Consider the following 12,591-nt stretch of genomic DNA (forward strand, 5'->3'; position numbering starts at 1 on the left):
TGAGTAGTGAATCTCTTTGGAGTTAATTGGGTACGTGAGTTCAGAAAGTCTCAGCTGGGAAGAGAATTTTCCCTCAGAGTCCCTTCCTGTTTTTATCTTACAATTTTCTTTGTAATACTACACCTTTCCTGGGGAGATCATTGCCATGATATTTAAATAGGTTTTTTTTTTAATAAGGGTTTTTAAAATAGATCTTTCTTGGCAAATGAGAGAAGCTCTTTTGGAACTGTTCTAGTCTCCGAGATAAGCATTATGTAAAAGAGTGTTTGTGCCATGAACCCAGAGATTCACCTGAAGCACCATCGTGCCCTCTACAGAGCAGTTTAATTTTTATGAATTTCATTCTAGCCTCAAATATAGAAAAGCTCTTGGTTCTTTTAGTTGCAGCATGCAGGATCTAGTTCCCTGACTCAGACCCCTGCATTGGGAGAGCGGAGTCTTAACCGCCGGACCATCAGGGAAATCCCTCCCACAGATGTGTTTATGAGTTCACCAGAGAAGACCCAGACCTCAGAAAAACAAAGTCTAACCCAGGTGAAACAGTTTTATTTAGTAGGTTTGGGTTTTTTTAATTAGGCATTTACAGAGTACCTGGTATATGCCAGGTATTATTCATATGCTATTCAATCCTAAAGGATCTCTGGGCCTCTTCTGGTTGGCAGTGTTTGGACTGGATTCTACTGAAAGATAAACTGTGGACCTAACCCACTTCATAAAATTTGTGATGCCCAAATAAGATTGCCAAATTTAGAAAAAAATAAATAATGCCCAGTTAAAGATAAATTTCAGATAAACAACAATTTTTTAGTTATGTCCTGAAGACTGTATGTCATATAGCATCACTAAATCCACATTCAGTGTCAACTGCCCTATGTTAATTTTCCTTAATGAACTTTAGTGATATCTCCATCATGGAATAGAATAAAAACTGCATCTATTTTTTAAATCTCTATGAAAGACATAACAAATCCTTTCTTGACAAAAGAAATATGTGCCAATTGAGGCATATGGCTAGTCTCACCCAATGTACGTGCCTTGTACAGAATTGGAATCTGGGCCTCCACCCATTTCTTAAGAGCTGATAATTAGGAGAAACTACATATGAGCTCAAAACCAAAAGAAAGAAAGAAAGAAAAAAAAAGGTGGGGGGAAGGAAATGATATGCACCTGAGGAATTGTGAAGAGGTCAGGGACCTTGTGCCTTACTGTTGTTTTCCCCTGCATCTAGCACTGTGTCCAAAACACAATAAACACTGTAAAATAATGTGTTGATGAATAAATGAATGAATAAATCATTCTAAAGCCTCTTTCCCAAGCCATTGCTACAAGGTATCTAGGGGCCTTTCAGATCTTTGTGTTGTGTTAAGCTCCAAGAAGATAAGAAACTAATTAGGCTTTAAAACTTGTGGCTATGTGAGTGAATGAGTTTTGACAAGAAGCAAATTTCTCTTCCTTAAATGGGACTCTGCTTCTTACCTGAGATAAAATAGATAAAACAGGCTGAAGTTTAAATGAGAAACCACTTTGCAGTTTCCAGTAGAGGCATTCATGATGAAATAGTCTCAAAAACATTGGACACTACCAATACCCCAACCCTGCCCCATAAATTTCCTATTAAAGAGGACACCCAATGTTGAAATGTTAAAGTGCACAGTAGAAGGCCAGGAATCAGCGAACCTGAATGGAACGAACTTAACAAAGTGGAGGGGGATGGGATGGGATGGGACAGACAGAGGGAATGGAACTGAAACACCTAAACTGATGACACCTTAAAGGCACTGTGTCTCTTTAACAGGAGAATTTTGCAATAGAATGTTACAAGTATTTTTGAGATGTCTGTTAAAGTACTGACCAGAAAGTTTGCTCTAAGTAATTGGGCATTAGGGTGGATGTTATTTAACTACTATTAAATGGAGATTTATTTAATGTTCTTGTGCAAAGCCTGTGAAACCAAAGGTGTTTTATGTTTTGATCACTTCAGCTGAGTGTGCACCAAACTTGTTCCCGCTCCTACCATTCTTTGATCCTTGAATTTTATTTATATCTGATCAATTTCATGAGATAAAACACTAGCAAGAAAAATGCAAGTAACTAATCCATATTTCTTTCCAAAAAGGGGAATTCTTTCCATATAAAAGAAATATAATCCCTATTTTCTATGATTCAGATAGCTAAAGGTTTATTTTTATCATGCAAATGCATGTTTTAATAGATTTTTGTTGTTGTTTTGCTAACCCCAATTCATTTTGAAGCTTCTTCAAAAAAAACTCAGTATGGATATTTTATTTCCCAAAGTTTATTGAAGCAAATAGGGACAATGAATGGTCTCTAATACTGTATACTAAATTTTAAGGATGTATCTTCTGTGCTGTACTGGGCAGAAAATAGCTATTATATAAAATCACTTAAAAAAGCAAACAAGCGGGCTTCCCTGGTGGCGCAGTGGTTGAGAGTCCACCTGCTGATGCAGGGGACACGGGTTCGTGTCCCGGTCCGGGAACATCCCACGTGCCGCAGAGCGGCTGGGCCCGTGAGCCATGGCCGCTGAGCCTGCATGTCCGGAGTCTGTGCTCCGCAACAGGAGAGGCCACAACAGTGAGAGGCCCGCGTAATGCAAAAAAAAAGAAGCAAACAAGCTTTTGTAATCTCTTCTGCAGCAATAAGTTCTTCAGCAATACACATATAATTGCCTTAATAAAATGAGACTCTGTTTTCATTTGATCTGAAACTTTATTTGAAAATGAAAAACAAATTTTAAACTTAAAGAAGTATGTTGAACAGGTCGATCTGATCAATGTAAGGAATTGAATTGTATTGTCTTTGTTTGGAAATGTTTTACCTATCCATCCTTATCCAAAAATGTACGTAAGGTAATATAATGCAAAACACATGTGCAGGGCTTCCCTGGTGGCGCAGTTGTTGAGAGTCCGCCTGCCGATGCAGGGGACACGGGTTCGTGCCCCGGTCCGGGAAGATCCCACATGCCGCGGAGCAGCTGGGCCTGTGAGCCATGGCCGCTGAGCCTGCGTGTCCGGAGCCTGTGCTCCACAACGGGAGAGGCCACAACAGTGAGAGGCCCGCGTACCGCAAAAAACAAAACAAAACACATGTTCAAGGAAAATTTTAAATACTAACTGGGGACAACCTTTTATATATTTGAAGTCAACAGATATGTTCTCTTTAGGTTTTGGGGGGTGGGGCTAAAACATATAGTTTCTTCAACCATTGTTGAAGTGTCAGCACCTGTTGTAGACTAAACGTGTCCCCCCAAATTCATATGTTGAAATCCTAACCTCCAAGGTGATAGTATTTGGAGATAGGGCCTTTGGAAGGTGATTAGGTCATGAGAACAGAGCCCTCACGAATGGGATTAGTGCTTTTATAAAAGAGATCCCAGAGAGCCACCTTGTCCCTTCCACCACATGAGGACACAATGAGAAGACGGCTGTCTATGAAAGCAGGAAGCCAGTTCTTAACAGACACCAAATCTGTCAGCATCTTGATCTTGGACTTCCCAGCCTCCAGAACTGTGAGAAATAAATATCTGTTGTTTAAACCACCCAGTCTATGGGCTTTTGTTATGGTAGCTCAAAAGGATTAGTATAGTACCCCTCCATTCTTTGTCCATACCTAAACATGCTCTGGTTTATAAATGACCCACTTACAGTGTGTGAAACCAAAACTTGGCCACAGAACAATGGAAAACTGGCAGGTCACCCTCCTTGTTCTGGGCGCCATATTACTGGCATACAATGCCATCTATTTTTGTTGCCTTTTTGGCATCCCTAAACAACTATATTAAAGATTTATTTTATATTGTACTTTATTGTTGCTTATAATTGAATGAATATGAAAGTTAATATAAATACAATATAAAGTGTCAAGATAACTTTTTAAAGTATTTTAATGTGTTTTTCTTTTTCCCACATCTTTGTACATCACATTTGTCCTTTTCAGCCAGAGGGTCATTGCCTTGAAGAGAGTAAAGATTGTTAAAGCTGACTGTGAAAAGAAAGATGTCAGTTCAACTTTTAACTTCCAAATTAGGATCTGAAAATTGTGAGAATCAAGCATTTCATTTTCAAAAGCGAAGTTTTGGGGGGAGAAGAAAAGATGTATGGGCTCCAAAGAGCCAAATTTAGAAGGCTCAGTTTTCAGTGTTTTCCATAAACCAGTGAGCAGGTAGCATGCAGGATATGAATAAGAGTAGGAAATAACATGGCCTTTTCAGCAGCTGTGAGTCCTCCACTGCAGCTCAGGAAACATCTCAGTTTCCTCCAAAGTATATGCAGGCATGGAGAGCTTGGAGGGATGGTGAAGTGCTGTCCTTAAGTCCTCTCTGCCTTAACAGGTCATGCCTTCACATCTGCAGATACATCTCAAAATACCTACTAGGTCATTTCCTGATGATAACTGGGGCACCTCTCCCTCCCACCCCAACATTCTGGGGTTACAAACCTATCTGGGGTTCTCTATCACCCCTGATTTTTAACTAAATTATGCTAATTAACTAATTTAAGTATGTATACATTTCACAAATGTATACATTTGTAAAGTGCACAAAGCATAAGTGTACAGTTGGATGGATTTTCACATGCAGACAGATCAAGAAACAGACCATTTGTGCCCCAGAACCCCCATCTTGTGCCCCTCCCAATCATTAATACCCCCTTCCCAAAGGTAGCCACCATTCTGTCTTTTATCACCATAGATTAGTTTTACCTCTTTTGGAAATTTATACAACATTTTTGTATTGTATTCTTTTGTATCCAGTTTCTTCCACTCAATATTATGTGTGTGTTTTTCATCTATGTTGTCACCTATAGATATAGTCTATTCATTTTCATTGTTGAAGCATATCCTATTGAATAAATATATCACAGTTTCTTTATTTTTCCATTCAGCTGTTGATGGATATTTGAGCGGTTTACAGTTTTTTAGCTATTGCAAATAATGCTGCTGTGAATATTCCTAATCATGTTTTATGGTGCCCATATGTCCTCATTTCTGTTGGATTTACACCTAAGAGTGAAATTGCTACTGGATCATAAGCTATTTATATATTAAGTTCTAATAATTGCTGACAAAGTTTTCCAAAATAGTTGTATTCATTTGAACCTTAGGAAATTATAGTTTTTGCAGGTCAAAGTAGTTGGATATTAGTAATTTCAATGGCTTAACCTCCAATTTACACTTCTACCAGCAATGTATGAGAGATCCAGTTGCTCCACGTCCTTGTCAACATGTGATATTGTCAGTGTTTTAGATTTAGCCATTCTAGTGAATGTAGTGTTACTGCTTTCTAATTTTAATTTCCATCTTCATAATGGCTAATGATCCTGAGCCCTTTTTCATATCCTCGTTGGCCATTTGGATATCCTCTTTTTTGAAGTTCTATTCAAGGTTTTTTGCATTTTTAAACATTGGATTGTTTATCTTTTTCTGATTGATTGTACACATTCCTTTTACATTCTGGACACAACTTCATTGTCAAATACATTTATTGCAAATATCTTCTCCCACTTAGTAGTTGCTTTTCGCACTCTCAATAGTATATTTGATGAACAAAAGTTTTTAGTTTTAATATCATCCAGTTTTCTAATATTTTCCTTTTTATTTAGTGCTACTTCCACCCTAATGTTTAAGAACTCTTTTTCTACTCCAAAGTCATTAATGTATTCTCCTATGTTATTCTCTAGAAGCCTTGTAATTTTAACTGTCACATTTATAATTATAATCCACTTGGAATTAATTTTTGCGTAAGGTGTGAAGTAGGTGACAAGGTTCATTATTTTTCCATATGAATATCCTGTTGACCCAGAACCATTTGTTAAAGAGAAGAATCTTTTCTTATTGTACTGCAATGTCCCCTTTGTCATAAATCAGGTGACTGGACAAGTGTTAGTCCATGTCTGGACTTTCTATTCTATACCACTGGTTTATCTCTCTCTTACCACTACTACACACTTGTAATTACTATAGCTTTGTTTGGTAGTGTAGCCTTCCAATGTTATAATTCAAGATTGCCTTAGGTGTTCTTGGCCCTCTGTGTCTTCATATAAATTCTGGAAGCAGCCTGTTATACACACACACACACACACACACACACACGCACACATATGCTGATGTTTTGATTAGGCTTACAATAATCTATAAGCTAATTTGGGGAGAAGAGATAATATTGGGTCTTCTAATCCATGATTGTAGAATAGGCTTCCATTTGCTTAGTTCCTCTTATGAAACAGCAAATGCTTTGAGAGAAAAAGCAATGCAGAATGGTTAGCTCAGTTCAATGAGTTCTCCTTCTTTCAAGGATCTTGAAACTTCAAGTCCTGGTTACTTGGTAGCTCACCAGCACCTTCAAACAAATATTTTTCCCTAGTTTTACCTGGAAGGAGATTGCTCTGATACAAGTTTTTCCATCAAAATGGAAGTGAGTGTTAGAAGGTAGAAGTGGGGTAAGGCAGGAGTCTGGTAGCCAACGAATGATTTCAAATCTGGGTTTTGCTACTTACTCTATTTGTGATTATAGCAAGCCTCAATTCACTTTAAAAACATCAGATTATAGACACAAAGGTTGGAGATGATGGGGTGTATTCATGGAACAGCTTTTTTCTAGAAGACTATGGAAGAGAAGACTAAAAATGCAGGGGGAAGTCCACACAATATCGGCAGTTAATCTGTGTTCACCATGCACCAGCCATGTGCTATCAGACACTATTATCCTCATGTCGCAGATGAATAAACTAAGGATTAAACAGTAATTAGTCCCTGGTCTCCTAGCTAGCACCAATCAGTGATGGAGCCTGGATTTCAATTCATGCAGCCTGATTCAGAGCATCTGCTCCTAACTGAAGATTTCAGCAGTGGACTATGAAAACGTCTTCACTTTCAGATGTCTTTAAGGCTGAAATGATATATATGATTTAGGAGGATCACTCTGGTCATGCTTGAAGGATACATAAATCTCTCAACATAGTTTTTATATCTAGATTTCTATGCTAGTGACCTGTATTGTTTAAACTAAATAAAACAAACAAAAAATAAAACTCCTGCAATTTATTAAGTCATGTATCTAAAGAGACCACTGCCCAACTTGTTGCAAATGTTATCCATTTTCTCGGTTTTGTATTTCTGTCTTGAATTGCTAGATTCATAATTCCCACCAAACAAAACTACTTCTTGAGAAATGGATACACATGATGTATCATGTCTTCCATACATATTTGGGTTCCTTTCTGGCCTATTTCTCCATGTTTGAGATTGCTACTCTTACTAGATATATTTTTTTCATGTTTATTATTATTACTTTTTAATTGCTAAAAATAATCTCTCAATAGCATAATCTTGTCAATATTTCTGTGTATGTCTTCTCCTGGCATGGGGGATTTAGATGCTATAGATATTTTTAATAAATTATTTTAATTTCTCTGGTTGTGAAAATAGGGTGCATTTTTAAGCTTATTTTCATATTAACATCATCTTTTTGTGATTAATTCTTAATCTATTATTAGCTTTTTCTCTTTCCTTGTTGTCATCTTATCCCATTTGTTCTTTTCATTAAAACCTCATCGTTGTCTGCCTTTTGGCAGAGACATTTTAGCTTTGCATATTCTAAGTAGGTGATATTATCTAGCATTATTTCTTACATACTGAATACTGCATAAATTTATCACCTCTAAGCAACTGGGCCAATACTGTTGTCTTATTTTTTCGACTCCTATTGTCTTGGTGTCTTAGTCAGTTCAGGCTATTATAACAAATTGCCATAGACTGGGTGGCTTAAACAACAAACATTTATTTCTCACAGTTCTGGAGGCTGGGAAGTCCAAGATCAAGGTGCCAGCAGATCTGGCATCTGGTGAGAGCCAGCCTCCTGGTTTGCAGATGGTTGTCTTCTTGTTGTATCCTCACTTGGTGGAGAGCAGAGAGACAGGAAGCAAGCTCTGTCCCATCTCTTTGTCTAAAGGCACTAATCCCATTCATGAAGGTGGAACCTCTCAAACCACCATCACATTGGGGGTTAAGATTTCAACAAATGAAATGGGAAGTGGGAAGGGGACACAAGCATTCAGTCCGTAACACTTAGGTTTGATGTTGAAATCCTCTCTTGACTTACAGTGATGATTTCACTATATGCTACTTAATTTGTTGGCTTCTTGGGATATTTACCAGGTCTGCTAATTTAATGGATTAGTTGTCTCTTGGGTCTATTATTAAATTGATTTTAAAAAATCCGTTGATAGTGAGGATTCACAACATGATTTCATGCATCCTACAATAATAATACTAACTATAATAGCAATAATAATAAATCTGAATGTTTATTACATCCCTGGCCCTGTGCTAAATGCCCTGCATACATCATCTCATTTAAGCCTCCCAAAGTCAGTATCACTAACCCATTTATCATATGACAACACCAACACAGACATTAAGTGGCAGAGTGTGATTCAAACCCGGGTCCTTCTGACTCCAGAGTCTGTGCTCTGCTCTATTTAACACTAGCACCACACGACCCAGCTGCCTTTCAGTAACACTGACGATTGGCTAAGCTCATCCTCGCTGGTCTTGACTTCATGCATAACTTTTCTGTTTATTCTGTTTTTTGTTTTTTTGGTTTTTTTCGGTACGCGGGCCTCTCACTGTTGTGGCCTCTCCCATTGCGGAGCACAGGCTCAGCAGCCATGGCTCACGGGCCCAGCCGCTCCGCGGCATCTTCCCGGACCAGGGCACGAACCTGTGTCCCCTGCATCGGCAGGTGGACTCTCAACCACTGCGCCACCAGGGAAGCCCTGTTTATTCTGTTTTGCCATTATAAAACCTTCTAACATTTAGTTCAAGCATATAAAATAAAAGATCTAGTGGGAATTTTATGGCAAGAATTGAAATAAAAATTCAGAGTGTCGAGTCACACCATAATTTGAACTATATTTTAAAATCCACACAATGTATTGACTTCCTGGGTTTAAAATCATTTCTGAAATTTTTCCATATATGTACTGGTCTGTCCTTTAAATGTTACCCTGTGCCGTTTGGCATGTAGGTGCCTGGAGGTTTAGTTAACCAGAGAGACAGTTACCTGTCGTTGTTTTATAGCTTGTGTTCCACCTTCTGGAAGCAAAGGAGAAGATGACAAGAACCTTAAGTAGCACATGTGCCCCAATCCCCAGACTTGTGCCACCAGACAGACTACTGGGTGAAAGACAGTTGCTGGAGGACTACATGGAAATGGCCACCCCGCCCACCTGGGCCTTAGCCTCCCAGGCAGAGGTCATACGTGTCTGTGTGCACACTGTGGCTGCCCCCTGGGTCCCGTGCAGCCTGGGGCCAGCCTGAGCCTAGACTCTTGAACAGAAAATCCTCATCCTAGCCCTTTTCCTTCCTCATCACTGAGCTCCTCCTGGCTGACCACTGGGCTCCTATCATTGCTAAATTTCATCCTCTTGGTAGGTCAATCATTCTACCCTGTCAACGTGATTATGAGTTTCTGTAATCCAGTAGTCTGGCTTTTGTTTCATCTTCAAAACTGTAAAACGCATTTTCAACATCTTCACATAGATTTTACTTACAATATTCAGTAGGTCCAAAGATGGAGTTTAGAAGCATAGAAAAATCCTCCCTGCTACTTTAACCTGAATAATTAACAGGTTATGGGTACTCAGCAAGAATATGTTGCTTTCCTATACCAGAGTCCCTCTGGTATAACACTTGGGGACTCTTTTAAGGTGACTATTAAGCAATATTCAGGCATTTCTGGGTCTTCTGGACATGGGCCATCCACTAGCACCAAAATTTTGCCCATATTTTAATACCTCCCTTATTCTGGCATTTAGTATAGCTAGAAACAGCCTTTTATTTTTTCCCTTCATTTTTGCAGTTCTCAGATTGAGGAGGGTTTTATCTGCCACGACACATTCTTCTAAATCTCTTATTTTCAGCTTTGTTTCAGAGTCTTTTATAATGCATGTTCATCAGAGAGACCACAGGGGTAGCTATACTTATTTCTTTAAATTTCTATAAGAATAGTGTAGGCAAAAAGAATCACTATCCACCAGTGACCTTTAGCCTTTGCTTCTTGGGTCCACTTCTCTCTCTCTCTCACTAACTCTGCTTGGACCGTGGTCTGCCACAGTCACTCCTGGTACTTCCGGCTCTTCCAGCTTAATTTCAGAGAGATACTAGCCTTCTCTCACCTCCTTTAACTCACCAAGCTCCTTCCTGCCTCAGGGCCTTTGCATGTGCTGCCCCTCTGTCTGGAACACTATCTGTCCTCCGTCTCTACCCTGACACACATTTCCCCACTGTAGCCCCATCCTTTTTCTGCCTCCCCTCTCCTCTTATCCTTCAGGTCTCTGCTTTCCTGTCCCTTCTCCAGTGGGTCATTTCCAGCCAGAACTCCCCTCCTTCAGTCTAAATGACATCTTATATCACTCTCAGTCATATCACACTGTCCTTTTCCTTCATACCTTCTATCACATTTCCAATCATATACATCTTCATGTTTGTGTATTTCATACCCAGCTCTCCCACTTTTCCTCTAAGCCCCATGAAGGCAGAGGCTTGTTTGCCATTGGAACCGCACACCCAGCCCAAGGCATTAAAAAGCCCACAATCACTATTTAACTGGATGAGTGAATGAATGAGCAAATGTTGAATATTCTAGGAACATTTTCCTAGGTGACAGAAGAAAACAAAAAACTTGAAAATTCAGTACCTGAAGAGTTTAGAGAATTCTCTATCTTAATTTTACTGACTGTCAAGCCTGATTAGCTTGCCTAGGTTGTCACGTGGAGGAAACCAGTGCTAGGGTGACCAGCCATCCCAGTTTGCTCAGGGCTGTCTTGTGTGTAGCACAGCAAGTCCCTCATGTTGGGGAACCTTTCCATCCCAGCACAACCAGGGTGGGAGGTTGCCCAACCTAGCACAGTCCTTCTCTTAACCTCACCTGAGATAAGAGAGTAACAAATTTCTCTGACCTCTGAGTGTTTTCTTTCAGCACCAAGATTGATTAATTTTTGTGGACTTTCTAGGTGTGCAAACATCTTTTCTTCTTAAATGCAAAGACACATTTTGGCTGGAAAGAAAACCTGTGGCTGGGCTCTTATTTTGGTTGGTGTATTAAAGGGGACCATAAATGGGGACCATAAAAGGGTTTCTGTTTGCGGGTGTTGTTGAGTTGTTCCTACAAACCGTATTGTTGTGAGAATTTTTCTTTGTTTTCTTCCTCTTTTCCTCCTACTTCTTTTTCACTTCGTTCAGATTTACCTGTACCTCGGAGAACATTCCTCTTCTGCCAATCTTCAAGGCCCTCTCTTGTCTTAAAGCACAGTTTATGGAATTTCTTGAGTCTGGCTGGCTTTACCCTCTCATTCACAAGCCTATTTTCTTTCTTCCCGTTGCCTGGTAATGAGTTCCAGTTTGCCGGTTATTGTTTCTAATGTCCTTTTTGTAATTCTTTGAAGCATGTGATTATAAAGTGGGGTTAATTCAAAATCTTCCTGATTCTAAATTTCTGAGAAATGCTTTGTGAACCATTTCTTTTCTCTCTCCTTCCTGTCTGCTTCCATTTTATTCCGTCTTATAATAGTAATAACTAATAATACCATTCGAAGTTGTCTTCTTTTATTTAGTTGCCTTTTTTTCTTTCCTGAGTTAATTTATTAACTAGCCTACTATTTTTTTTCTTTAGGGGTTTGCCTGCCTTGCAACTCAGCAGCTGTCATAAGTCCTCCTCTGCTTTGAGTTTTAATAGAGTTCTATTTTTATAGGGGGAACCCCACAAATTTGAATGCAAAGGCTTGTAATTCACTCTCACCCTATCTTTCTGCTTTTGTCATTTAGAGTTGATTATTAAGGCAGAGTCTGTGGCAACACCATCCACCAAGTGCTGTCTGCTCTGAATGTTAGACATGGAGGTTCAGGAGCAGCCTCACCTTTGCGAACCCAGACTGATAAAGTGATATGATGTGATATGATACAGAGTCTATCCAGGAATGGGAGAAAAAATTCTATGGGTAGTCATCTGAAAATCAGTAAATAGAAGCTCTGTGTGATAAGGCACAAAAGAGAAGCATTTGGCTACCAGAAGGAGTGTTTCCAGCTCATGAATAATCAAATCAATAGGAAAATATTAATAACCAAAATAACCTGCAAACACAACAGACTCAGACGTTTGGTGGGGCCTCATGATTCCTCTTTAAAACATGCCAAACACTATTTTCATTGACTTCAAGAAACAGATACACAGTCTTCAGTAATGGGGAGCTTATTGGGAGGAGGTAGTAGCAGCTCTGAGCCAATGCTCACCTCGTCTGTCTGTCTGTCTGTCTCTCCCCCTTTCCTGGGGTTTCTGCCTTCTCTTGGACTCTCCCGCTCAACTGTCCTAGGCAGAGACAATCTGATAGGGCCAGACAATTGGCATTCAGTAGGAGTTTCTCTGTTAAGCAGCCTCGAGCTCCAGCTGGTCCAATCCAAACAGCAGAATTTGTTCTGCTCAAAGCATGAAGCTTTCATAAACCATGAAAAAAAGGTTGCTAAGAGGCTACTTTACTTGGAAGGGAACTGCATAACTGGCACCTTGGAGGCTGT

This window comes from Aethalodelphis obliquidens, unplaced genomic scaffold, assembly GCF_003676395.1.
Source record: "Aethalodelphis obliquidens isolate GAN/ISIS:26980383/991018 unplaced genomic scaffold, ASM367639v1 scaffold7, whole genome shotgun sequence".
In the NCBI taxonomy this organism is placed as follows: Eukaryota; Metazoa; Chordata; class Mammalia; order Artiodactyla; family Delphinidae; genus Aethalodelphis; species Aethalodelphis obliquidens.